Consider the following 23,171-nt stretch of genomic DNA (forward strand, 5'->3'; position numbering starts at 1 on the left):
CCGGATGCCCTTTCCCGGCAGTTTGACGCCGCGGGGGAGTCGTCCGCTGTGCCCACCATCCTCCCTGCGAGCGTCAAGGTTGGTTCCCTCACGTGGGAGGTGGACATCCGTCGGGCACTGGAGACCGAGCCGGACCCCGGCACAGGGCCCCCTGACCGCCGCTTTGTCCCTAAGGCGGCCCGCTCCAAAGTGATCGACTGGGTCCACAAGGGGACATTCTCCTGCCATCCAGGAGGCGCGCGGACGAGTGCCCTCATTAAAAGGTATTTCTGGTGGGGGTCTATTGATAAAGATGTCAAGGAGTATGTGGCCGCCTGCGGTGTTTGTGCTAGGGGCAAATCTAACACGCAACGCCCGGCTGGGTTGCTGCAGCCTCTCTCTATTCCACGGTGCCCCTGGTCGCATATTTCTTTGGATTTCGTTACTGGTCTACCTGTTTCTTCTGGCAAGACCGCGATCCTCACTGTGGTCGACAGGTTTTCCAAAGCAGCTCACTTTGTCGCCCTCGAGAGACTCCCCACATCCACTGAAACCGCTAATCTGCTAGTCGACCATGTGTTTAGGCTGCACGGGATACCCTCGGAGGTCGTCTCAGACAGGGGACCGCAATTTACATCGCAGGTCTGGAGGGCGTTCTGTACATCCCTGGGAGCGAAGCCATGTTTGAGCTCTGGACACCACCCTCAGACTAATGGTCAGACTGAACGCCTCAACCAGGAATTGGAGGCCACTCTCCGCTGCGTCGCTGCCTCCAACCCGGCTTCCTGGTCATCGTTATTGCCGTGGGCGGAGTACGCACACAACTCCCTCACCTCGTCAGCGACGGGTCTCTCGCCTTTTGAGGCCTCTCTCGGCTACCAGCCACCCCTTTTTCCGGAGCGCGAGACCGACCTTGAGGTCCCCTCCGTCCAGCACCATCTGCAACGCTGCCGACGGGTGTGGTCGCGCACCCGCCGGGCCTTGGGCCTGCCCGTCGCCCGCCAGCGCCGCTACGCGGATCGCCGCCGCAAGGCGGCACCTGCCTACGCCCGGGGACAGAAGGTGTGGCTATCCGCCAGAGACATTCCCCTCAGGACGGACTCCCGCAAGTTGGCCCCACGCTTCATCGGTCCTTTTGAGGTGGAGCGGGTGGTTGGCCGCTCCGCGGTCAGGCTAAAGTTGCCCTCCTCGTTACGGGTCCACCCGACCTTCCACGTCTCCCAAGTCAAGCCGGTTGTGGTGAGTCCGTTGTGAGTCCTGCTGCCCCGCCGCCCGCCCGGCTCATCGGTGGGCATCCTGCCTTCACGGTCCGCCGCATCCTGGATGTACGCCGCCGGGGGAGGGGCAGGCAGTTCCTGGTCGACTGGGAGGGGTACGGGCCGGAGGAGAGGTCCTGGGTTCCCCGGTCCCGGATTCTCGACCCCGCCTTGCTTTCGGCATTCTACAGAGGCCAGTCGCCGAGAGGCGACCCTTGAGGGGGGGGTGGTGTCATGGTCTGGTTGGGCACCTGCAGGTCTCAGACAGCGGCTCCTCCTCCTTTAGGCGGAGTCCGGTTGCCCCTCCCTGGCTGACCACCTGTGAGCAATCGTGCCAGCGGTATATCAGACCTGCGCTCTCAACCACTCATCGCCTGAGTATCTGCTATTCCCATGTTAGTTCAGTGGAGCATCCTAAACCTTGTCTTAACGCCGTGTGATGACTGACCTGTCTTTTCTTGTCCTCAGCGATAGCACCCGGAGTGGAGATCTTGTTCCCCTCGCTCCCGTCCTCCTGGACCTGGGCCGCCAGCTGCTTACACAACGTGGCCTGCCGGCCCACCGCTCACCTGCCTGCCTCCCCACGCCTCGACCGCTTCCGGGTTTTCCGCTCCACCTGTCCCCTCCATCTGAAACCAAGTAAGGCAATTCAATTCAACTGCGGAGGATTATTGGTTGTCTGCTGGAGCCCTCTGATCGTGATCTCCTCTTGTTCCAGTGCCCCCGGCCCCTACCTAGTCCTGTTTCTACCTCCCCGCTGTCCCCGCTGCTCAGCCGTCTCCTAGAGGTGTCTAGGTCGCCCTCATTATCACCGACGAGTCCGCTTTGTGTTTCACCTTTGTTTACCTGTGGGTGGAAATAAATCATTTGTTTTCTGTCACCTCGCTTCCGGGTTGGTTTCTGCGCCTGTGTCCATCCCTGTTCCCTCGTGCCGTTGAGCCGTGACAGTTTATAGTGCCTTTAAAAAGTATTCATACTCCATGAACTTTTACATATTTTTTTCACCTTACAACCACAAACCTAAGTGTTTTTATTGAGATTTTCTGTGATAGACCAACACAAAGTAGCACAATTGTGAAGTGGTACAAAAATAATACAATTTTAAGCAAATACAATCTGAAAAAAATCTGAATAAGATAAACAAGTAAATATTAGAGTTCACCTGTGTGTAATTTAGTCTCATTATAAATACACCTCCCCCCCCCCCATCTCCAATTTCCCTCCCCTGAGTGGTTCTTGCCCTAAACCAGGGGTTAACTGATGGCACGACCATGGCTGGACTGGCCATCGGGCATACCGAGCATTTGCTTGGTGGCCCGATGATTTTTTTTTTTTTGTACGATGAAAGATGATGGATTGGCCAAATGCTGGCCGGCGTGTAAAAATAGCTCAGTTGTTTGGTGGTGGCTACGGCGGAGCTTCCACAGATTCAGTAACATTAGCAAGTGGTGGAGGCCAACAGGTGGATGAGGGAAAGGGGAGGCAGGAGGAGGAGAGACCCGAGGTGGCCCCCGGTCCGAGTGTCAGGTGAACTGAACTTCAGGTAAGAAGTTATGACCTGCAGTCTATCTGGGTCAGATATAAACCAAGTTTAGGGGTAGTTTATTTTCGTTGTGCTGACTTTTTACAGTCAGTTACAATAACTTGTACTGCGTACTAGCTAGCATGATGGAGTTTCTATACAGCTGGGTATGTGTTATGATGTTACTGTGGTAGCACGAGGTGAGAATAAAGTAAATACTCTTCACAGTTTAAAAGACAACGCCACTCTAGGAATTTCACCCAGAGGATACTGGAAGTAACACTAATCACCAAGAAGGCAGTTAGGTTTGTTATACTCAGTACAGAGACGAGGTCAATGATCAAACAAGTTGACAATTTATTAATAATTATTTAAAACACCGTATAAAAGCACAATCATAAATATCCATGTACAAATATGCTTAAAAAGGTATTCAGAGCTGAGGCTTACCAGTGGAGGGGCAGGGATGCCACACACAAACTCAAAAAAAAGAAAACACACCAAGACACAAGTGCAACACAAAATCACACACTCACACTAATAAACTAAATAAGGCAGGTGTGTACACTCAAAGGATCCCACCACCAAGGCACCCTAGTCTCCTCCACGTCGGCACTCCGCATCTGAATAAAAGAAACAAAGAAATGTTAATATATTACAACAAATATAATATGTAGCGCTGGGGGATAACCCAAGTGCAGGACCACACTGGTGCTCTGCAGCTAGAAAAAGGGCCTCCCACCAGTGGCGTAACAAAAATCCAAACAACAGATTAAAACAACATAAAAACAACATACAATCTGGATAAAACTTTAAAATCTGGAGCAAACGGAATCGCCGTGTTGCTCCAACTTGCCATCCTCCTGACTATAAGTTAATCATCTGGTCAATCAATATGTACGCCAGCTGACTCCCATAACCGGCATGCATATGGCCGCTGTCCACGCCGACGTCCACTTTAAAAAGTTGGCAGCAGCAGGAAAAGAAACCTCGCAACGGGAACAGACGGTAAAAGCAAAGCAAAGCAGCAGCACTTCAGCTAGCGTAGCGTTGCGTAAAACTAAGGCCCACACTTCCTGAAAAGCATAATAATTACTATAAGAGAACAATAAAAGGCAGAGATCGTAACAAAATTTAATTATGTACCAAGTAAACCGCGTCATCAAACATGAGCAGAGTGGCTCATAGGAGGCTTCTACAGCTATGACCTAAAAACAATATCTGTTTACCACCAAGTAAGGTAATGTACACACTACAATGAGTAAACACCTACCAGCCGCGATGGAGGCTTCAGAATGATCTCTGCAACACCAAAGGGAAGTCAGGTGACCAAAAAGGAGATCACAGGTAAGCGATACTGAAATGCTCAAATGGCCACTATTTATACTAGCGCCCCCTAATGCGCCAGGCTGAAAGTGGGTTGAACCAAGGAATAACATTCATCCTGCCACATTACTGATAGTGAACTTTATTTTATTCATAAGGTTAGTTAGTAGAGTTGCCAACTGTCCCATAAAAAGATGAAATCGTCCCGCATTCAGAGAAATTATTACGCGTTTCGTGTTGAGCTGAGAAGGGACGCAGTTTGTCCCGTACTTCTGCTAGAATGTAAAAAAGACACAAAGTTGGAGTTATTCTTTGTTTTTGCTGCACAGCTGCCTCTTCTTCTCTCATTCTCTCCCCCTCCCTCTCCTGTTGCTACTTTAATCATGAAACTGATCAATGATCAGCTGATCGGCTTTTCTCTCTTATTTGTTTATCTCCCACTTTGTGCCAGAAAGAGGAAAAACCGCCGGATGTTGCGCTAGACATGAATGAGTTGAAGGGAAGTTATGAACTGTTTCTAAGAGACAAATAACACCAGGATCCTTTTCTAAGTAGCTGACAGCTGGTAACTGTGCAGGGGCGGATCTAGCAAAGTTTTGCAGAGGGTCAGGTAGGGCATTAACAGGGACAGGGGGTCACAAAGATATACTTTCTTATTCTCATTTAAAATGTCTGGGTGTTATTAAATAATTATCTGAAGCTTACAACCAAAGTTTTTATCTGATGTAAAATGTATAGAAATCATGCATATACCAACAAGACAGTGTACATCACTGTCACCACAGCGTTTGTTTTCATTCAAAGGCTTTATGGCTTTTCCTATACCTGGTGGTCTGTAGTCAAATTGCCCGGATTGATTTTTTGTCCCAGTCCAGCCCTGTGCACGACCACGCAGTGAATTAATCTGAGAAGGTGCATCAAAAAATAAATGGCCGTGCCAACGGTGCATATCGCAAATTGGGACTTTCATGTGTATGGACCAATGTTTTATTTTCTGATCAAACCAGAAATCTTTAATGAGCAGCTAGATTTGTCTCGCATTAACTGGCTGAGTTAATGCCAGTTAATGCAACATCGAAGAAGCTGGGATCCATAGTTTTCCGTGCTCATGGAGCTTGCATTTTCAAGTTTAACTGTCTTCAGAACATTGCAGAGGCCTTATTGACGGTATTTAGCTCTACATATCTGTGTGAGCAGATTTTCTCTCACATGAGTGTCCTCAGGTAGCCGTCTGAATGCTGGACACCTGGAGACCTGTGTCTCTGAGTGGAAGACCAGAGATCACATTAACATGTGTGTCTCTGTATTAACAGACATGCCATATTGGCCCAGTTTATTTTTCTTATCGTTGTTGTGAGGAGACCATAAATAGCAATTGCATTTTCTGTTGTACAGTTCATTTGCTGTTATGGAGTTCTTGTTATGGATAAAAAGTGTCCTTTTTTGTTTCAAAATAGCTGATAAATATTCGCTGATAGCTGCCAACATCTGCGAACAAATATAATTCGATAAAGTTGTTCTATATAGTGTGTAACTGTTCATATAGAGCGTTATTAAATTTATTGCTAATGTAATCATATGGCACACTGACTTCTGAGGAAATTTTAAATGGCACTCGCCATCAGAAAGGTTGCCTACCCCTGCCCTAAACAATTGCATATACCAGAGACCGGTCCTGGTTCCAGTGAATTGGGGCCAAAATCCAGAAACGGAAAGAATGTCATTTCACCATAAACAGCCACAACCAGGTGCTCCCTACAAGATTTCAGACAGGAGTGAAAAGAATTTTCAGAAGAGTTGTCCAACAGCCAAGGAGCACTTGTGGAGAGCTATAGAAAGACTTGTAATCAGCAGGTACAATTGTTTCAAGGAAAACAATAAGTAACGCACTCAGCCGCAGTGGCCTATATGCACACTCAACACTCAAGACTCTATTGCCGTAGAAATGGCATGTTGAAGCATGTTTAAAGTTTGCCGAAACAAGCCTGTGAAATACTAGGAGAATATAGTCTGGTCACATGAGACCAAACCTCTTTGGATGCTATAATACAGTGGGGCAAAAAAGTATTTAGTCAGCCACCGATTGTGCAAGTTCCCCCACCTAAAATGATGACAGAGGTCAGTAATTTGCACCAGAGGTACACTTCAACTGTGAGAGACAGAATGTGAAAAAAAAATCCATGAATCCACATGGTAGGATTTGTAAAGAATTTATTCGTAAATCAGGGTGGAAAATAAGTATTTGGTCAATAACAAAAATACAACTCAATACTTTGTAACATAACCTTTGTTGGCAATAACAGAGGTCAAACGTTTACTATAGGTCTTTACCAGGTTTGCACACACAGTAGCTGGTATTTTGGCCCATTCCTCCATGCAGATCTTCTCGAGAGCAGTGATGTTTTGGGGCTGTCGCCGAGCAACACGGACTTTCAACTCCCGCCACAGATTTTCTATGGGGTTGAGGTCTGGAGACTGGCTAGGCCACTCCAGGACTTTCAAATGCTTCTTACGGAGCCACTCCTTTGTTGCCCGGGCGGTGTGTTTTGGATCATTGTTATGTTGTAAGACCCAGCCTCGTTTCATCTTCAAAGTTCTCACTGATGGAAGGAGGTTTTGGCTCAAAATCTCACGATACATGGCCCCATTCATTCTGTCCTTAACACGGATCAGTCGTCCTGTCCCCTTGGCAGAAAAACAGCCCCATAGCATGATGTTTCCACCCCCATGCTTCACAGTAGGTATGGTGTTCTTGGGATGCAACTCAGTATTCTTCTTCCTCCAAACACGACGAGTTGAGTTTATACCAAAAAGTTCTACTTTGGTTTCATCTGACCACATGACATTCTCCCAATCCTCTGCTGTATCATCCATGTGCTCTCTGGCAAACTTCAGACGGGCCTGGACATGTACTGGCTTCAGCAGCGGAACACGTCTGGCACTGCGGGATTTGATTCCCTGCCGTTGTAGTGTGTTACTGATGGTGACCTTTGTTACTTTGGTCCCAGCTCTCTGCAGGTCATTCACCAGGTTCCCCCCGTGTGGTTCTGGGATCTTTGCTCACCCTTCTCATGATCATTTTGACCCCACGAGATGAGATCTTGCGTGGAGCCCCAGATCGAGGGAGATTATCAGTGGTCTTGTATGTCTTCCATTTTCTGATGATTGCTCCCACAGTTGATTTTTTTCACACCAAGCTGCTTGCCTATTGTAGATTCACTCTTCCCAGTCTGGTGCAGGTCTACGATACTTTTCCTGGTGTCCTTCGAAAGCTGTTTGGTCTTGGCCATGGCGGAGTTTGGAGTCTGACTGTTTGAGGCTGTGGACAGGTGTCTTTTATACAGATGATGAGTTCAAACAGGTGCCATTCATACAGGTAACAAGTGGGGGACAGAAAAGCTTCTTACAGAAGACGTTACAGGTCTGTGAGAGCCAGAGATTTTCCTTGTTTGAGGTGACTAAATACTTATTTTCCACCCTAATTTACGAATAAATTCTTTACAAATCCTACCATGTGAATTCATGGATTTTTTTTTCACATTCTGTCTCTCACAGTTGAAGTGTACCTCTGGTGCAAATTACTGACCTCTGTCATCATTTTAAGTGGGGGAATTTGCACAATCGGTGGCTGACTAAATACTTTTTTGCCCCACTGTATATACTGTATTCCGAGGTCACAGGGCACTGCATATCAAAATGTAACAAGATATTCTTAATGGAATTCTGGTGCCACCAGAATGATGGAGATGAAATGAGGGTGGATGTTTCGGCAAGAAGAGGATTTCAAACCCCACAACCAAAGAAACTCTCGACTGACCCAGCCAATCGCCTGACCTGATGCTCAAAGTCCACTAGAGAAGTATGTTTTTTCTAAATACATGAATATCTCTATCTTGCTACAGTGTAATCTTTTTCATATATACTTTTTTTCCCGCCACACTTGTGTAACTTTTCAGAATGGCATTTTATGACATTAGTCAGCACAACAGTCAGTAACCACAGTCATATGTATACAATTATTGCTCCAGAGGCAAGTATGCATGGACAGTTGGGGCATCACTGGTGTTTTTGTAAGTCTTTCTACTGATTTTGAACAAACAAAAGACTTTTGGAGTCTCTATGAACTTTTGGAAGTAACACCACCTCTTCCCTTTTTAGTCTTATCTCCAGCCATTCCCACAGCAGCAGAAAGAAGATCACACATTTCTCACTTCTGTTAGTTCCCTAAATTGGGGAGGAAAAAAAACTCAACTACATGAAATTGCCTCATCAGTCCAAATTGGGTGTAGATTGCCACCAGGAGCTCTGAATAGCTACAACACTCTCATCCCACATCCTCAATAAATTCAGGTACATCTTCATTTGCAGAGCTGTCATCACTAACCTCCAGTACAGAAGATATGGATATTGTTTTCCCAGGAGCTGTTGCCTACACCATATTCACTCCTTAGCTATTGTCACAACCAGACAAAACTGTAATCTGCAAAACTGTGTTTACATGCATAAATGTTCCAGGAAAGAACATTTAAAACAACAGAATACTATAATATTGATGTCATGTAAATGTTCCATGTGATTTTATTACAAAAGTACAGTGTAAAACATTACATTTAATGGGTTATGGTGAAATGAAATGCACATTACTGCTATACATTTAGTTTGCACCAAGTATATTTTCCTAGTCATTATTTATTTATTATCTGGAAAAAAAATGTTTTTTTACTCAAACTCATAATTTAATCTATGATTCTTAAATCATCATTTAAGAATAATTTTTGAGTGTATCTACCTTGAAATGGTAAGATACACACTTCTTTTTTTTTTTTATAATGTAAGTGTTGTACCTTTTCTTTCGAGGGTTGGAAACTATCATTTTAATTCTATGCCTTCTATGCTTACGGGTTTTACTAGCTAGATGTATGTAATAGAATAAAAAATCCTGGACTCTCGAGAGAATTGGTAAAATCACCTTTCAAATTGGTCTGACGGTGTGCTTATCATGCAGGCATACCTTGGAAAACTCTGTGGACTTTTGATTCAAACCAAGCTTGTAACATCCACAGAGTTTTGTAGATTCTCTATTGACCTCAACCTTTACTTTGAGGATTAACTGGATCAACTTAATTGACAGCAGAGGGACTGTTTGTGTTAAAAAAAGAGCTAATTTGATGAATCACAGACAAACCGTGGGGGCAATCAGTGGTATAAGTATATGATTGTTACAAATGAGGGGGAGCTTCAGCAGGTACCCCAAGGCACACTGAGTACAATAATGAAAAATAAATAAAGACAAATCTTATTTTTCTAGCATGTCTATTTCTACTACTACCATCTAAATGTATGAAACATTATTTATACCTGAGTGACAGGTATAAGATTGCAAACAGGTTGAAGTGGAGAGGTTTCGTTGAACTCCACATTGCACAGTATCTACAGTCAGAAATATCTGCAGCATGTAGACTTGATAACAAACTACAAAGCTTGACAAACGAGCCGTGTCCTTGAAGAATAAGGTTCATTCAGCTTGTTTAAAGATTTTCATAGAAAAAGTGTTTCAGTTTTGCAGGTTGAAAATGAATTGTTTCAACTACCAAAGGAAGCACACAAAATGCAAAATGCTTTTACTGTGAAGCAGAAGCCACCAAAACAGATGCTCATCTCATTATTTGAGATTTTGAACACAACCATCATCCATCATTTTAACAGAATATATATGAAAACAGAAAACAAATATAACCATAGTTTGAAAATTCTTGATGGATACAAGGATTTAGACCAGATGGGTATACTGTAGCATGCATTGAAAGACTTGGTTCCTTTTGAGTCTAGACTAGTATTGTAAGATAATAAATAGCTTATTAAAAATTGAAATGATTTGCATGTGAAGACATATAACACAGTGAGAACAAAGGGACTATAAAGCAAACTTTCCAGCTGAAAGAACAAACTTACTCTCAGCAGTGAAAATGTCAACAAGAGGAAGGAGTATTTCTGTCTTCATGGGGAGCATTTAAAAGAATGACAAAGACTAACAACAGAGTGTGAATACTGACTGAAAAGCTAAAAATGCATTAAAATATCTTAAAAAACAAAAAAAAGGCAGTCCCTGTTCACAATTTCTAGTGCTGCTAAGCAATTAGAGTTGTTTAGTCACAGCAATACTCAGTTTGCTCTTCATCTTTGAAAAACAGAACTGGATACAGATGTTGCCGCCAGCAACATCTGGGACCGGATCGATGAACTGCTGTGATTGTTGCAGTGATTTAGGAAATACTTTTTTGCCCATCTTTATGCAGCTGTATGAAAAACGAACAGAAAGATAACAGGGGGGTTGTAAGTTGTAAGTTAGTTAATCAGTGTTCTCATGCGACCATGCATCCTTGACTTAAACAAAGACAACAAAGCAGATGAAATATATAATTGATGGCAGATTGTAAACTGCAAGACACGGTGTTATTGTGGTGTTGGCCTCTTTAGAATAGCAGGCAGATAAGACTGAGAAAACAAGTCAGACAGAAGGCACAGTTTTGTTTTGCTCTGTTCTCCATCCTGCTGATGTAACTCTTTGTGGCAGCCAGCGTTCACAGATTCTCTTGCATTTCATTTCACTGAATTGCACTATGCAAAATGAAAGAGATGCACACAGAAAATGCACCGCCACCCCCACCACCCCCATTCACACACACACACACACACACACACACACACACACACACACACACACACACACACACACACATGAGGGAGCTTCTAATGGGGAGCAGTTAAAGATCAATAAATCAAAAGCACATTAATTTCTGGGCATGAGTGTAATTACCAGATAAATAAGTGGTGCTGTTATAGAAAAGACTGGCAGTCCCATTCAGATTTTGTGTTCCGTTTTGCATGGAGTGCCACTGGGTGGAGAATTCCAACAGTGTTACTGCAGCACAGTTTTTACACAGATACTCATCGGTGTTAATCTCTGTGTTAAAGTTCATTATTAATCTGTCTTTTTCATTAAGATTTTTTTAGGTCATATTTTTCCACTACTGATCAAAGATTTCACTTTTCTTCTACTTAAAAAAGATGAAACACATTCCCATGCGTATACATGGTAATCCAGCACCATGGAGAACATCAACGAGGATGCTGCACACGACAAAAGAGTCATCAGCGGTAACAGATATGTCGCTGCTTATTATATATTAGATTCAGCATGAAGAAGCCACAACTGAGATAGTTTGTAAAGTGGCTCGTAGATTAACAGAAACTATGAAGTGTAAGCTGCTTTTGATTGCGTGTGTGTGTTTTTGTTTCACCTTTTGTTGCGATGCTCCGGACACTTTCTCAACCTCCACAAGTCAGTTGGCCCCAATAAACCTTAATTTCTCCTCTAATTCTCCCCTCGCTGCTGTCCATTCCACAGCCGCTGATTCTTGCTGGGTGTGGTTCCCATTATGTTAATCTATCATTTTGCTCTGGCCGCTGTGCTTGTGGTGGACGGTTGATCCAGCTCCGTAGCCACCTGTATTAACACACTAAGAGATTTATTTAATATAATTTTCACTCTGTACCACTATACTAAATAAAATGTCTCTGCAAAAAAAAAACCCAAACAAACTAGAAAATAAAATTTAAAAAGACAAGGGTTAGAGATCAGAAAGAACAAGAGAGACTCTATGATTCAGTTAGAAGTAATCCATATTGTGTCTTTTGTCCTGTCTTCCTCCACCAAACCCACCCAGTTGCAGCAGATGGCTGCACAGCCTGGGTCTTTTGGAGCTTTCTTCCTGTTAAAAGGGAGTTCTTCCTTCCTGCTGTTATCAAGTGCTTGCTTATAGACTTAAAGTAACTGTTGTGGTTTGAAGCATCATAAATAAATTGAATTGAGCTGAATTAAACCTAAAACCTTAAATGATAAATAAATGCCAAAATTAATGCAAAATAATATTAACAAAGTATACTTTTCTTGCCTTCTTCCCAGCTACATGAGAGTGAGCCAACTCTCTTGCAAGCTCCACCAGAAAGTCCACCCGTCTTTCCTTCGTCCCGGTGCATGCTTGATACAGCACATGTGTATTCAGTGCTGCCATGTCAATCATGTTGTAAGTAAAGTAAAGTAAAAAGTAAGTAAAGTGTGCGTGTAAAACATGGCAACTGGCCAGCGCCGTGTTCCTCTGCAGACAGTGCACTCCCGAACCATCTGGTCCATCACATCTACGCCACACTTTGTTTTGTTGTAAAGGGTGACAGTGTTTGGCTTCCTTTTGGTAGTGTTGGGAAGCTGGGAAGAAGGCAAGAAAAGAACAGTTGCTTTGGACACAACCCTCCACACCTAGCCCTGGAAAAAGAGCCATGTGTCAGGTCAAACACAAATGCAAGAACAATCATGCCACTGTGCGATGTGTTCACTGCTACAGATACACATGTGGTAAATGCAGACTCCAGATACCATGGCAGTGCCAGGATTGTGAGTGATTGCTGAAAATGTTGAAATGTACTCACTCACTTTTTATTATTATTTGTAAATATGTGTACAAATGGTTGGTTTTTTTAGTACTGTTTTTATCAATAAATCTCAGCAACAAAGGAAATACACCCATGTGTGTTGATTTCTCCCTAAGATGGCAAACTGAAACACTCCAAGTTGGTGACTTTTGGAGATTTATTTCCCTGGATGATTGAGAATGCATCAAGACGAACACAAAAGGAAGTTCACAGCTTTTAGCAGCTCCCCCACCCCCTCATTCACACACCCCCACTCCCCTCCAGAATTCCCAGATAACAACCTAATTTACATATGAATGACTAGACAATTTAGCTTCCACTTGGCTGAAGCTAAAGCCTAGCTAAAAGCCTACCAGCCATTTGGCTGGAAGGCGGGTTTTAAAGGTAGAAAGGTAGAAGGCTGGGCACTGCTGCTGTCGGGGGACTCTAAGTGTTAAGTAATTAACTAAGTAGTAACTGATTACAACTGCCAATTAAAGGATTAAAGTGTATACTCAAAAATAAAAGATTTATTTTGATAAGCCACAATGAGGGTAGCATGGTGGCACGGTGGTTAGAACTGTTTCCTCACAGTAAGTTTCCTGGGTTCCTCCTGACCCGGGAAACTTACTGTGTCTGTGTGAGTTATCTTCGGGTACTATAGAGTCCTTCCACAATCCTAAGACATGTGGTTACAGAGGTTTGGTTGATTGGTCATTTCTAATTATCCACAGGCATAAATGTGAGTGTGAATGCTTGTAGGTCTCTCTGTGTTAGCACTGCAACAAACTAGCGCTGTCCAGAATGTACAGTCTCAGGTTGGTGCACTCTAAAGTCTGTTTTACCTGTTCCACTGTGAGACTGCGGAAAATCATGTTCATACATAGTATTTGGAGTTTAGGTTTTCTATCACTAGACCAGAATGTCTCAGGGTCCTTTCAGTTCAGTTAGGCAAACTCTAAGCCTGATTTCATTTGTCTTCTAGCCATAATACCTTCTGTGTAGCTGATCTACTGTTAAAGTCTGAGTGATAAAGAACTTCTGAGATGGTTGTGTTTCTAACACATTTTTTCATTCTGGAAAGATTTCCAAAAGTGTGTCACTCAGTTTGCTTGGCTCGCCAAGTCTAAGAAGACTTTAGTGATCCCAAACGTTTTTCAAATCACACTGATCAAGATCTCTGTAGTCCTGGTACAACTATAATTCCTTCATTGCTGAAGCAAACTTCATTGTTTGGATTTTGTGCTGATATGTTTGAATTGTAGGAGCTTATATACACGCAAAGGTATGTTTGTCACAGGCAAGAATGTCTTTGATCTCAGAATGTGCTGAAGATAATTCTAATTTAAAAATTTACAGAAACTCTTTATTTGTTACCCACATCTTGCTGAATTATTTCCTGTAAAATATGTGTAGGCTCACCATACATTAAAACATGAATGTAGCTTTCTAGTATGAAAAAGTGCCCCAAACCTGCAGTCTTTTTAATTGTCCCTAGGGAGGACATCTGTGGGTGCAAAAAGATTGTGCAAATGTCAAGCAAACTTGACTTGATCTTATTGTGATATAAGACACTTCCTGAATCAACATTAAACTCATTCACAAATTATGGTCATTCAAAGTAACAGGTTGTTAGCCTGTGAGCAGTGTTGGGAAGGTTACTTTTAAAATGTATTCCATTACAGAATACAGAATACATGCCCCAAAATGTATTCTGTAACGTATTCCGTTACGTTACTCAATGACAGTAACGTATTCTGAATACTTTGGATTACTTAATATATTATCATGCTTTTTACAACAATGTGAATGTACTATTGCTGTGTGATTTATTACTATTACTGAAGGTCCGCGACTCCGAACTGTAGTAAAGGGACTTCTGACTAATACGGCGGGGTCCCTGTCGGCTCATAGCCGAAAAATAGCTTTACTTTGTTGTGTGGGTCAACTTTTCTTGCGAGAGAGACAGAGAGAGGCGTTGAAAGGCTGCTCCAACGGAACTTATTGTTTTCGGAGGAAAACACGAACATGGTGTACAGTCGAGTCTTAATAGCTTACTTACAACTGGGCTCGTCAGGCACTCTTCTTGGCTGCAGTGGTTATTATTATATTTACATGCTTCCAGCTGCCGTTTTTCCTCGATGACAACTCGTACCTTTCCACTCCCCTTCTTCTCCCTCCTCGCGCTCACAGACCCATAACGTGTATGGCAGTCCATTCTCCCTGCAACACGGACTACACTGCCCATGATGCTACATTCTTTAGCGCTATGCTTGTAGCATTCTGCCTGTTAGCTTAGCACAACAACAACAACGAAAAGGCGCTCTCTCACCCAGGAAACACACAGTCGCAGAGAGAGAGAGCGTCGCCCTGTAACCATGGCAACCGGAACGCTGCCGCCTGGAACAACAGAACGTAGCTGTCAAACAAAACCCAAACAGTCCTGACCCGCGACAAAATGAAACAGGAAACTACCGCCGTGTAATCCATTTATTTCAACAAAGTAACTGTATTCTGAATACCACCTTTTTAAACGGTAACTGTAACGGAATACAGTTACTCATATTTTGTATTTTAAATACGTAACGGCGGTACATGTATTCCGTTACTCCCCAACACTGCCTGTGAGGATATACTAGACAATCATTCTGTCAGTCACAGTGAGTGTTCAGTTTCAGTCAGATCCATCCTTTGGCCATCACGTCTGGTTGTAACAGCAAGATGATCAGATCATAGTTTCATAACACAACTTCATAATACAATTAACTATTGGGCAACACTTTTATGCTATCAACGAGTCTTACATGCATGAAATGAGAGAAGCATTGCATTTACGTAAGTCACATGATAGCAGTAACTTGATGAATAAACAGATTGTTCAGCATCAGGGGGTAAATAATCTCAGACACATATTTCAGGTTTATATGGGAGACTTGTTATAAAGCACTTCCAACCCTTCTATGATAAATCCTGTGCTCCACTGTCAGATTTATCCAAATTCATATTTGCTTGAAATAAAATGTCTCTGTGTGTGTTCATGATGTGGTTATATTTGTGCATTTTTAGTAGAACACTGGATGAGCTTTCCAATCACAGAGACACTTTTTTGCGACTCCAGCCTTCTGCGAATTTACATGCTTTAGTAAATCTGAGTGTGTACAAGGATCTGAGGTCTGAGCTAACAAGTCATGAAGTCTAATAAAAGACACATAGAGTACCTTATAAATATATATTAACATGCATACAACCTGCAGTCCAGGTGGAACTGTCGCATTTATCCTCTGCAGCATGCAGTACTTACAATTGATACAAATACATCAGTTATTATACAGCACTGAAGAACAACAGATGAATAAACCATCTGTGTTTGTGTATATGTGTTACCGCCTGATTTTAGATGTGTGTATGCATTGTATTTCATGCATCTGTTGATGCGGCTGCGCTCTGTCTTTGGAATAAATGCAGCACTTTTTGCAGTGATTTGTCAGAAAAGTATGGCTGCTTGATAAAGTGAGTTTGAGAATCATGTTGGCATTCCTATTCATCGGGATTTGTCAGTGTTCTCTCCCCTCTACTCTGTTTCTGTCATGCAGCATGCTCGTTTTCCTCTGTTTCTCTATCTTTGTCGTCATTCCCTCCTCTGTGTTTTCTATCACAAAAAATATCTTTTTCAAACAAACAGCATTCATTTTTTTCTCCATTACTACTGTCTGCCTTTTCAATACTATCACTGTCAGCTCCTTCTGTGCCATTTTACGAAATAAAATGTCTCTATCCGGTCGTTAAGTCTGACGTCACTAGCCGTGTCTGGGCCTAAACTCCGCTGCAGGTCCATATATCAAACGATCACTATGGCATTACTGAGAGTTGAAAAACTGTCTAAAGTTTTTCATCTTTACTAAAATGATCAGCATTCTGCAGGTGTAACAATTGAGTTTAACATCCAGGCATCCATGAAAACGGAATTTATGACATTTAACGGAGTTAGAAGTTAGCAGGAAGGTAGCTCGCTAGCTTCCATCTAAATACAATATACCATGTCCTGACTGCGGGGTTTTGGAAAAAAATTAAAACGTACAGCTCTGTTACCACTTCCAACATAAATGAAGACAGAAAACTAAACAGCAGTGATGTTTGTAGGGTTACTGAAGTTTGGCTAGCTGGTATATAATGATGTGCTACCTGACCGCTAGCGACACAGCTATGTTAGCATAATATAAACAAGCTAACTTTTTTTCCACTCGATAAAAGTTAATGTGAGTGTGTTCTTGGTGGTCAGGAACAAATGTAATTGCATGGCAGGATGCTGTAAAAGGACCAAACTTCAGTCAGGAGAACAACTGAGATAATCCATCCACAATACGAGGTTAGTCATTCATATACTGCTGCATGGGCTGGGCTGTAGTTACATCCTAAGGTTTTAAAAACTGAGCTTAAATAAATGATTAGCGGTAATAAAAGCCGATGGAGGTCAACAGTGATCACTGACTGTTTTAGGAGCTTTTTGAGATTAAATAGAAGAAAATACAAAACATTAAACATGTTAACAACACAAAAGCCATATTAAATGCAGACTACTTTAGGCCCGGAAGTAGGATTCGTCACGTCATCACTTAACGACCGGATAGCATCTTTGTTTAGCTGTCAATATTTTACTATATCAATACACCTTTTTTTAGAAAAAAAGAGTAGCTGTCATGGTGCTGGGTCAATTTTGTGTTTGGCATTAAGTTTGTTATCATTATCTGATTTGATGTTTAACTTCTTCATGGTTATCTTTATTCATATGTAGGTTTCATTCACAGGGTTTGCAGTTCTAAGGTTTATTTCCTGTGCTGCCCCCCCCCCCCCCCCGGTACTTTGTTCGTGTTTCTGAGTTTGTGTTTGTGAAGGTCTTTGTCTGTTATCACTGTTTTCAGCTTGTATTTTCCTGTCGTCTTGTGAATTAGGATAAACTGTGCTTCCCTCCTGTGTGTCATTGCCTGATTACCTTGTGTGTGTGCAGTATTGGGAAGGTTACTTTTAAAGTGTATTCTACTACAGATTACAGAATACATGCGTATTCTGAACACTTTGGATTACTTAATATATTTTCATGCTGTTTAAAACTACATGAATGTGATTTATTACTATTACTGAAGGTCCGCGGCTCCGAACCGTAGTAAACAGAGAGAGGCGTTGAAAGGCTGCTCCAACGGAACTTATTGTTTCGGAGGAAAACATGAACACGGTGTACAGTCGAGTCTTAACAGCGTACTTACAGCTGGGCTCGTCAGGCACTCTTCTTGGCTGCAGTGGTTATTATTATATTTACATGCTTCCAGCTCCCGTTTCTGCTCAATGGCAACTCATACTTTTCCACTCTCCTTTTTCTCCCTCCTCGCGCTCACAGACACAGAACGGTCCGTTCTCCCTGCGGCACGGACTACACTGCCCATGATTCTACATTCTTTAGGGCTATGCTTGTAGCATTCTGCCTATTAGCTTAGCACAACAACAAGATCAAAAAGGCGCTCTCTCACCGAGGAAACACACAGTCGCAGAGAGAACGCACATCACCCTGTAACCATGGCTACCGTAACGCTGTCGCCTGGAACAACAGAACATAGCTGTCAAACAAAACCCAAACAGTCCTGACCCGTGACAATATGAAACAGGAAAATACCGCCGTGTAATCCCTTTATTTCAACAAAGTAACTGTATTCTAAATACCACTTTTTTAAATGGAATACAGTTACTCATATTTTGTATTTTAAATACGTAACGGCGGTACATGTATTCCGTTACTCCCCAACACTGTGTGTGTGTATATATATATCAGGCCGACCCTCCTGGGTGATAAGTTAGCAGCGATGCAGGTGGATGCTTCTCTGGTGTCCTGGATTGTTGATTACGTGACAGGAAGACCACAATATGTACGTCTCCCACAGTGTGTGTCTGACAAGGTGATCAGCAACACAGGGGCACCACAGGGGACTGTCCTCTCCCCCTTCCTCTTCACCCTCTACACCACAGACTTCAGCCACTGCACAGAGACATGCCATCTTCAGAAGTTTTCTGATGACTCTGCGGTGGTTGGATGCATCAGCAGGGATGATGAGACAGAGTACCGGGCTGTGGTCGACTCCTTTGTCACGTGGTGTGAGCAGAATCATCTGCAGCTCAACGTGGCAAAGACCAAGGAACTGATCGTGGACTTCAGGAAGACCAGGAAACACTTGACCCCTGTTTCAATTCAGGGGGTCAGTGTTGACATTGTGGAGGACTATAAATACCTTGGAGTACACATTGACAATAAACTGGACTGGGCTAAAAACACCACAGCACTTTACAGGAAGGGCCAGAGTCGTCTCTATTTTTTGAGGCGACTGAGGTCCTTCAACATCTGCCAGAAAATGCTGAGGATTTTCTATGAGTCTGTTGTGGCCAGTGTGATCCTCTATGCTGTTGCATGCTGGGGGAGCAGGCTGAGGGTCGCAGATGCCAACAGACTTAATAAACTAATCCGTAAGGCCAGCAATGTTGTGGGGATGGAGCTGGACTCCCTCAAGGTGGTGTCGGAGAGGCGGATGCTGTCCAAGATAAAGACAATGTTGGATAACACCTCCCACCCACTCCATGACATGCTGGTCAGTCACAGGAGCACGTTCAGTGAGAGACTGAGATTACCGAAAAGCACCACTGAACGACACAGGAAATCATTCCTGCCTGTGGCCATCTCCCTGTACAACGCATCCACTTAACACACTGTTTGCTGCTACAACTACACATGTTTCTTTTCCAACTATTTATTTATGAGTGACTTATGTATGTATGTATGTATATATATGTATATATTGTACTATTCTTAGTTAGTGTATTGTCTGTCTTGTCTTAATGTTGGTTTAAAATGGAGCACTGTAACAAAAAATAATTTCCCCCAGGGATCAATAAAGTATTCTGATTCTGATTCTGATTCTGATATATATATGTTGTGTCCCAAAACGTTGGCTGCATCCTTCGGAGGCCACATTTGAAGGCCGATTATGTCACAGCCAGGTGACGAAGGCTGTCCCAATTCGTCGACTCCTTCAAATGCGGCCGACAAATGCGTCCTTCATTTCCCCAAATTTGAAGGATGGGTCGGGTGTGTCCTTTGTGGACCACCATATCCCAGAATTCATAGCGCGGCCCAGTCAATTTCAGTTTCCAACAATGCTACTAAGTTTTAAAATTACTCTTATTAATCTTTCTGGGTCACAAAATAAACTTTTAACATATTTTCAGGCGAGAAAGTAGCTGTGGAAACTTCAAACATCTGCTTTGTTTATCAAGACATCGCATATTTGCAAAAGTGCTTCTTTTACCCACCCACTTGATAGCTAGCCGGAGGGTTCAGTAGTCACACGAGCCGGCGAGAGCAGCGGACTCCCGGGTTCATCGGATAACTTAAAAATTTGATTGTTTAGCTTTTTTCTGTGTTTTATTTGTTCCGGAGTAAATCGGTTTGGCTGAGATCAAAGTTATTAGATTATTAGATTAAATAAAACTTTATTAATCCATCGGGTGGGTTCCTCTGGGATTTTTACACAGCTGAATAAAAGTCAAACAGAAAACTGATTAAACAGAAGCGTGAGACGGTCGAGAACTAACGCCAGTGTCCTGGCTCCACCGACACAGCGGTGACGCAAATCTGAAGGCTAGACCGTCCCATTTCACAGCCTCGCACTTCCAGCCTTCTCGGTCTTAGAAGGACTCGGCCCACGTAGACCACGAAGGCCAGGTACTCCAAAGGATGCAGCCTACGTTTTGGGACACAGCTATATAGCAGGTGTCGGTCTGTGCTCTGTGTCGGCTCGTCTGCATTCCATGGTGTTTTGTTCTTTGGTCTGCGTCTCTTTAGTTTTCCCAGTTTAATGGTAAATGGCCTGCATTTGTATAGCGCTTTTCTAGTCCATAGGACCCCAAAGCACTTTACACTACATTCAGTCATTCACCCATTCACACACACATTCACACACTGGCGATGGCAAGCTACATTGTAGCCACAGCTGCCCTGGGGCGCACTGACAGAGGCGAGGCTGCCGGACACAGGCGCCACCGGGCCCTCTGACCACCACCAGTAGGCAAACATGGGGTTAGTATCTTGCCCAAGGATATTTGGCATGCAGCCAGGATGCAGCCTGGGATCGAACCACCGACCTTCTGATTAGTGGCTGACCTGCTCTGCCACATGAGCTACAGCCACCCCATTTAGGTTTCTTCAGTAGCTTCTCGTGCCTCATTACCCATTTTTTGTCACTCTGGCACTTGTAAATAAACTCTCACTCATATCATCAGTCGTTGCCTGCATTTTGGGTCCTTTTCCTCCAACACCACACGGCTCGCCCCGGCAGCCGTGACAGTAGCACACACTTACTATAAAGAAAAATGTATAGTGGTACTTTTGCTCGGCTGCAGTCTTCTTTGTGATTTTCAACTTTTATAAATTAATTTTAATGAGTTAAGTCAAGAAAGTGAGAGAGAACCAGATCCTAAATTCTACATTTCTACTTCTAGGCAAGCAGGGTCTTTCATTGTTTTACTGTCCAAATTCTAAAGTACAAGGTAGAAATGAGAATGACAAACAATCCATACTTATGGCTATATTCATGGAAATATATATATATATATATATATATATATATATATATATATATATATATATATATATATATAACTTTAAAAACATTTTTTTAGTAGGACCAAGAGGTCTGGACTTCTGATAGAGCTCCAGATGAAAGTCGAGGAATTTATGTGACAAGCACCAAGCTCAATGACTTCACAAAAGACAAAAGAAAAAAAGAAAGAAGTAAAAAACAGGTACTTTTGCAGTTTGCTGTCCTAAAAAGGATTGACACAGACCAAGAAAGCAAATTCAGCTTAAGTATTTATTTACGTGTTAGTGAATAAGCAGATCTAACGCAGTGAAATCTGTGTTGTTCAGACTCAGACATGGAAACTCTGTGGACTAAACACGATCACAGACTTTAGAGGGAAAACCAGCAGACCACGGCCTCTCTGTGTGAGGATCTAAACGTATTCTACGCTAGATTCGACACAGCGAACACCATGAGACCGGACAGTGTGCGCACCGCGGATGACGTCAGTGCGCACACTGTGTCTGAGGAGGATGTGCGGAAGTGCTTCAGGAAGGTGAACGCACGCAAAGCTACTGGTCCGGACGGGATTCCCGGCCGCGTCCTCAAGTCATGCGCGGCTCAGCTGGCTGGAGTGTTCACACACATCTTCAACCTTTCCCTCTCTCTGTCTGTAGTCCCAGCCTGCTTCAAAATGGCCACCATCGTCCCTGTACCCAAATCCTCCACCATCTCCTCATTGAACGACTGGCGACCTGTAGCCCTGACCCCCATCGTAAGCAAATGCTTCGAGAAGCTGGTCAGGGACTTCATCTGCTCTACACTACCCGACTCACTGGACCCTCTACAGTTCGCATACCGCCACAACAGGTCCACTGATGATGCCATAGCCCTGACACTACATACTGCCCTGTCACACCTGGAGAAGAGAGACACGTATGTGAGAATGCTGTTTGTAGATTACAGCTCAGCATTCAATACCATCGTTCCCTCGCAGCTGGACAGGAAACTGCAGGATCTAGGACTGAGCAGCTCCCTCTGCAGCTGGATCCTTAGCTTCCTGTCTGACAGACGCCAAGTGGTCAGACTGGGCAGCATCACCTCATCCCCCATCACACTGAACACTGGTGCTCCACAGGGGTGTGTACTGAGCCCTCTCCTGTACTCAACTCTACACCTACGACTGCACAGCCACTAACAACTCCAACATCATTGTGAAGTTTGCGGACGACACTACAGTGGTGGGTCTTATCACCAATGGTGATGAGACGGCTTACAGGGAGGAGGTCAGCGCCCTGACCCACTGGTGTCAAGTCAACCATCTCACCCTCAACGTCGCAAAGACAAAGGAGTTGATAGTGGACTTCCGGAGGTGCAGAGAAGTACACACCCCCATCACCATCAACGGCGCTGCTGTGGAGAGAGTGAGCAGCTTCCGGTTCCTTGGTGTACATCTGGCTGAGGATCTTACGTGGTCAGTACACACAAACAAAACAGTGAAGAAGGCGCAGCAGCGCCTCTTCTTTCTCAGGAGACTGAAAAGATTCGGCATGAGCCCCCGCATCCTCAGGACCTTCTATCACTGTGCCATTGTGAGCATCCTCACTGGATGCATCACCACCTGGTATGGCAACAGCACCGCCTACAACCGCAAAGCTCTCCAGCGAGTAGTGCGGTGCTCTGAACGGATAATTGGAGGTGAGCTTCCCTCCCTCCAAGACATCTATAGGAAGCGGTGCCTGAGGAAAGCGGGGAGGATCATCAAGGACTCCAGTCACCCCAGCCATAAACTGTTCAGACTACTTCCATCAGGAAGGAGGTTCTGCGTGTTGGTGGTTCTTTGTGTCTGGGGGTGGGCGTCCGGGTACACACCGGCTCACTCCTTGGCGGCCGCTTGTTGGGGCCTGGGGCCTGGGGCTCGCTCGGGCCCCTTTGGAGGTGGGGTGCCCCCGGCCTCTCGGCCTGGGGCTCGGTCACTCAGGCACAGCTGGGGGCCGGCGG

General features: G+C 43.9%; 2 long non-coding RNA genes across 2 annotated transcripts in view; one reads left to right on the top strand and one right to left on the bottom strand.

Moving 5' to 3' along the window:
* Window positions 1-23,171, bottom strand: part of LOC146581796 (uncharacterized) — a 521,657-nt gene that overhangs the window by 156,969 nt on the left and 341,517 nt on the right. The window lies entirely within an intron of this gene.
* Window positions 1,475-2,003, top strand: LOC146581799 (uncharacterized). The gene is made up of 3 exons (XR_014888644.1): window positions 1,475-1,630; window positions 1,704-1,874; window positions 1,954-2,003. It is a non-coding gene; the product is annotated as an uncharacterized LOC146581799 (long non-coding RNA).

The sequence above is a fragment of the Mchenga conophoros genome, linkage group LG2, assembly GCF_057382185.1.
Source record: "Mchenga conophoros isolate Kocher_MC1m ecotype Shallow Benthic linkage group LG2, M_conophoros_male_GT1.1, whole genome shotgun sequence".
Taxonomy (NCBI): Eukaryota; Metazoa; Chordata; class Actinopteri; order Cichliformes; family Cichlidae; genus Mchenga; species Mchenga conophoros.